General features: G+C 39.7%; 2 long non-coding RNA genes across 2 annotated transcripts; one reads left to right on the forward strand and one right to left on the reverse strand.

Moving 5' to 3' along the window:
- Nucleotides 1–3,016: 3,016 nt before the first annotated feature.
- Nucleotides 3,017–3,669, reverse strand: LOC124276569. The gene is made up of 2 exons (XR_006898570.1): nucleotides 3,601–3,669; nucleotides 3,017–3,555 (listed from the first exon to the last, which is right to left on the reverse strand). It is a non-coding gene; the product is annotated as an uncharacterized LOC124276569 (long non-coding RNA).
- Nucleotides 3,579–3,894, forward strand: LOC124276570. The gene is made up of 2 exons (XR_006898571.1): nucleotides 3,579–3,689; nucleotides 3,721–3,894. It is a non-coding gene; the product is annotated as an uncharacterized LOC124276570 (long non-coding RNA).
- Nucleotides 3,895–6,019: the final 2,125 nt, after the last annotated feature.

Consider the following 6,019-nt stretch of genomic DNA (forward strand, 5'->3'; position numbering starts at 1 on the left):
CCTGAGCATGGTCCAGTTTCGATTTCTTAACTGTCTCCTCTTTTTAAACATCAGACTTGTTTGTTCTTGTCAAAGCACTGCGTATAGTATCACGTGCTTTGCAATTGGGATTGAGCCATTGAAATGGAGCAGGTTTCTTTGCATAATGAAGACCAACAGCTACTGCATCGTCCTGATTCTCTTTTCCCGTTCCTTTATTCTAACGATACATGGTTTCTGTTCCGAAGAGTAGCCAGGTTCTTGGGACTGTGTTTAGAGCGGTGTCCTCGCCCTTCACTGAGGCGATCTGGATCCTCTACATGGAGGAACTCAGTGCCCATGGCAGCATCAATCCTGGCATTGTCGTTGCTTTGGTGTACTTTTTCTACCATGGACATGATATCCTCGTTACACAAACTTTTCAAACGACGAATTTAATCCCGGATGGTGTGAGGCATGCCCTATCCTGTCATTATCTTAACCATTGACATAAACTCTCAATTCTTGTATGATATTATCAAACTGTTCTCAAAGCGCCTGAGGTTATTCTTCCAATCTCCAGTCAGAGTTAAAATGCCTGATAAATAGGATGGAACAGCTCCTTCCCCTTGCTGTTCTGCCTGTCAGTCTACATCATCCACATGGCTGCCCAAATCAAGGTCCTCTTCGACCTCTCCCAACTGTTCCAGTAGAGACATGTCGTCCTCAACTTTCTGCTCTACTTAATTCAGTTGTTACACCATAGATAGCTCTTCTTCAACCTCTACTGAATGATTGACTACACTTTCATCTTTTCCCTGTTATAGGGGCTGCGGGGGAATCCTAGTGGTTAAAGTATTCCCTCGTCACCCTGAAGACCCGATTTCGATTCCGAGCATGGGTACAATGCGTGAAGCCCATTTCTGGTGTCCCTTGCCATGATATTGCTGGAATATTACTAAAAGCGGCATAACGCCATAATGACTCACTCACTGTTCGTGTTCTAGCTGTTCTAGATGATGAATCAGGAGCAGGGAATCTGTGTTTAATGTAGTGCAGTCATGTCTTCAAGCTGTTATGATACAACATTCAGTATAAAATGCCCTGAGAAGACAAGATGGGGACATTTTATGTTATCACATGATCTTCGAAACATGTTATAACTTGTTGTCTTTCCATTGCTACTTCGATCCTACCAGCGGTGTAATGTTAATGCGATTCCTTTTCCCGTTTCTAGATGGTTCCTTTTCTCTGATGCAGGTTTGCCACGACAAGGACGTTCAAGAGCCAGCTGGCAGGTTTTTGTTAATGAATGACAGTCAAGACGTCCTCACGATGTCGCCTCTGTCCCCAAGAGCCAGCTTCGCCCTGTCCTCATGATTTGTCACGGTTAATCAAGATGTCATGATGTCGCAAGTCAGCCCTGCCCACTGTGCTCATGATGTCACCCTGTCCTCCGATGTCGCCCGATGTCGCCCTGTCCCACGCGATGTCAAGACCCTGTCCTCACGATGTCTGTCCTCACTGTCCTCAGATGATGTCATGATGTCCCCTGTCCTCGCGATGTCCTCATGCCCCTGTCCCATGATGTCCTGTCCTCATGATGTCGCCTCTGTCCTCAAGATCCCCTGTCCTCAAGATGTCGCCCTGTCCTCTGTCCGATGTCCTCATGATGTCGCCCCTGCCTCACATCAGCCCTGTCCTCAAGATGCCCCTGTCCTCATGATGTCGCCCTGTCCTCACGATGTCGCCTCTGTCCTCAAGATGCCCCTGATGATGTCGCCCCCTGTCCTCATGATGTAAGCCTGTCCTCAAGATGTCCTCATGATGTCACCCGCGATGTCGCCTCTGTCCTCAAGATGCCCCTGCCCTGTCCTCACGATGTCGCCCTGTCTCAAGTGTAGACATTCCTGTGTCCTCAAGATGGACAATTGATATGAAGCATATGTCTGTGTAGACTTATGCATACCAAGTCAGCCTCATCACCCAATCCTGTTGGTGAGTTATGCATACCAAGTCAGCCTCTATTTGTCTTGGAAGGCACAAGTAGTGGACTTACACAATGAGCTGCCATGTCTACATTGTTCAGCAAATAACATAACAACCTCATTGTAATGTACATCTCAATCTTTAATTCCATCTCCTGTACGCACCATATATTTTGCTTGTAAGTCATATTGTCATTCATCTGATGAAGGGGCAAGAAGTAGCCCCGAAACCAGGTGTTGTACATAATAAACATTTGTAAATCCATACTGTACCTTGTTATGATAAATGCAATAAATCTAAAAGGCTTGCATAACCAAACTAGACACATAAAAATTGTTGTTGTATTGACAAATGTGTAACTGTAAATTTGGATTTATTACACCAAACAAAATCAATGAGATTGCCTATTCAGTTCAACAAAATCATACTTGCAATTCTGATATGTTTGAACAAGTTAATTAGAGAACACCAACACATTACATATATATTGCTCTGTGTGTACTTTACAACCGTTTTCACAAATACTTCAGTTGTTGGTGATCTATAGCCCATTCTTATTTTGTACGGTCTATACTGATTTAATTTTATGATAGCGTACTAGTTATCCCCAAGCGGGGATATAGTATCATCCGTCAACATTTAATTGGAATATCTTAAGAACCGTTGACTGAATTCTTTTCATATTTGGTACCTAGGTTCATCACAGTAAAAGTAAGGTTTGATAATTTGCGGCGGGGGATTATGTCACCTTAGTGACAATGCTTGTTTTAAATTTATATCTGTGATGCTCTAGTATTTTTACTGTCCTTCGATGAAAGGTTTTTATGTTCTAAATTTATTGATTTTAATATTGATATAAATTAACTTGTTCTGCTCGTCACGATATGGCTGAAATATTGCAGATGTGACGCTAAATATTAACTCACTCACTCACTTTCACAAATAAGATTTGTGATGTGCTGCTGAAAATAAGTATGCTGAAACATGATTGATACAAAGTCTTAATATTATCATTAGCAGTAGTGTTGTACTAAAGAGGTTGAATTCTTTATAAAACAACTTTGTGAGATTGTTTGTGTAATGTTTATTACAACTGGAATAAAACTGAAATGAAGTTATCATTCTTGTTTAAAATAGTTCTAGCATTCATACGCCAATATGAAATCCTTCAAGAGAGGCACAAATTGCTTTTCGGCTTCTTCTGAAATCTCCCAGTCGGTTACTAATGTCATTAGCCATTCTTCCTGCCTTAAAACACAATAGTTCAATCACAATGCAGACAAACTATATTTCAAACCTTTTGTATACCCCAGGTGAATTAATAAAGAGAACAATATTTTTTTCACAATGTTTTATCAATTTATATAAACATTATATATGTAGGTTGTTACATCATTTACATAAATGCAGATTCAATGTCGAGATGAAAGTCAAGTAAGATCAATGATTGGACTACTGATTAAATATGAAACACTAAGTGTCTATAAAAATGATTAATAAAATACACAATACTACACTTATGTATTAGAGAATGTCCACTTAAACAATGTCCAGTTATCAGGGGGTGACTGATGACAGATTACAAAGGTTTTGCGAGGACCAAAACACCTGTCCCGTTATAGAGTTCAATTATGATAAATTATGAAGACAAACCTGTCCAGTGAGAGAGAATGTCCAGCTAAACAAATGTCCAGTTATAAAGAGTTGAAATGATAAGTTGAATTATGATAATTTATGAAGGAGTGTCCAGTTATCAAGAGCTGAATTATGAAGGATTGTGCAGGGACAAAAATGCCCGTCCAGTTAGAGAGTGTCCAGTTATCAAGAGCTGAATTATGAAGGATTGTGCAGGGACAAAAATGCCCGTCCAGTTAAGAGAGAGTGTCCAGTTATCAAGAGCTGAATTATGAAGGATTGTGCAGGGACAAAAATGCCCGTCCAGTTAGAGAGAGTGTCCAGTTATCAAGAGCTGAATTATGAAGGATTGTGCAGGGACAAAAATGCCCGCCCAATTAGAGAAAATGTCCAGTTAATGTGGAGTACACTGTATATAAGGCAAAACTAACTCATTTAGTGTTTTCTTGAAGCCTGAATAATGAATTAATAGTAATAATAATGATAATATGAGTACTTGTATAGCGCCTCATCCACATCACTGAGGGACATGCTCTAAGCGCTGACAAAATACACATTCCTGGAGTAAATACAGACCATAGGTCCCCTAGAAAAAAACCAGTCAACTTTGGGTTATATTGTGACATGTGTCCTTAATTTCATTTCATTGTAGGGTCTCCAAATGTAGCCTAAGAACACTTTTGCCTTTTTTCAGGGATGAAATTGTCTATTTAACTGCAGCACGCATAATTCTCATGCTATGATTGTGTATTAGGAGCTGGTGATCTGTTCCTGAAATATATTGTCTTGTCTCACCTTTTCTCTTGTCTATACGTTGTGTTATGTACTCTCGTGGACAGGTTTTATGTTTAACTTTATGTACTGGGAATCTATTACTTGTTTAAGTCACGATATGGCTGAAATACTTCAAACCTGAACCTGAATGAGTGAGTGAGTTTAGTTTCACGCCGGACTCAGCAATATTCCAGCTTTATGGCGGCGGTCTGTAAATAATTGAGTCTGGACCAATTGTCTATCCAGTGATCAACAGCATGAGCATCAATCTGCCCCATTGGGAACCGATGACATGTGTCAACCAAGTCAGCGAGTCTGTCCACACGATCCCGTTAGTCGCCTCTTACGACAAGCATGGGTTACTGAAGATTGATATTCTAACCTGGACCCTCACAGGTATCAAATCTGAACTCACTCACTCACTGTATTAAAATGTATCTGTTATGAATGAACAAAAATTGACAACACATTTCACAATCACATGAAATCACAATCATAACAAATTAACAAGGAGAACAATGTTATTTTTCAATAATGTTTATCAATTTATAAAGGCATAGATAAACATCAGATATGAAAGTTGATACTTAATCATTTGTGCACGAAGGTAAGGGAGTCATGTATAAAATCACATTTAATATAAACTAACAGAATTCTATAAGAAAACAAAAGTTAGCCTTTAAAATCACAGATCACAAATTGGACTGATACCTGATTAAATATGAATCACTAACTGCCGATAACAAATGAATAATAAAATACATAACACTGCAGTTTAAGAGAATGCCAAGCAATCACGAGCTGAATAACGGTATGAAGGATTTTGCCCAGACCAAGAACCTCCATCCAGCTAGAGTGAGTGAGTATGGTTTTACGCCGCTTTTAGCAATATTCCAGCAATATACAGCAGGGACACCAGAAATGGGCTTCACACACTGTACCCATGTGGGGAATCAAACCAGGGTCTTCTGTGTGATGAGCGAATGCTTTAACCGTTGGGCTACCCACCGCCCCTCCAGTTCAGAGAGAAACTATAATCTTCAAATTTAAGGTGAAAATTTGACCTCCAATGAACAGTATTAAGAAATTAAGATTCTTTATGGATAACAAGTTCTTTATTATTTATGATGCGACGTTTCAGTATGGATTCTTATACCGTTGTCAAGCAAGAGTGAAGTACTACAGCACAGAACAGACTTATATACATTAACAGGGATTAAGTAATAACAACATGTAGGTATGGATCAAGGGGATTAATAACAACAAGGGGTGGTGGTAATAATGTGGTGACAGTAGGAGGAAGCCAATGGTCCTTGAGGCAGAAACACAATATACATGCTGATAAGATTAATTAGCAATGACAGCTGGAGTGCTCTAATCTGTTGTTTTTATCAGTTCATTGTATGCAGATGAACAATGAACAGATCCTGGGCATGCTTCCTTGCAATGTCAGGCATATTGGAAAATGGATTAAAACATCAAGAATTAAGCCAGCTGCTAACCACACCAAACAGATCTGAGGGCAACACATTGCAGGTCATGCTGGAACAACTATTGCGAACTTTAACCAACCAATGAAATCACAAGATGAAGTAGAAGTCAACATTGGCAAATTCGATTGGTTTGTTTGTTGTTTAACACTGCACTCAGCAGTATTCCAGTT

The sequence above is a fragment of the Haliotis rubra genome, unplaced genomic scaffold (genome assembly GCF_003918875.1).
Source record: "Haliotis rubra isolate DU_JTF1 unplaced genomic scaffold, ASM391887v1 Scf21, whole genome shotgun sequence".
NCBI classification, from domain to species: Eukaryota; Metazoa; Mollusca; class Gastropoda; order Lepetellida; family Haliotidae; genus Haliotis; species Haliotis rubra.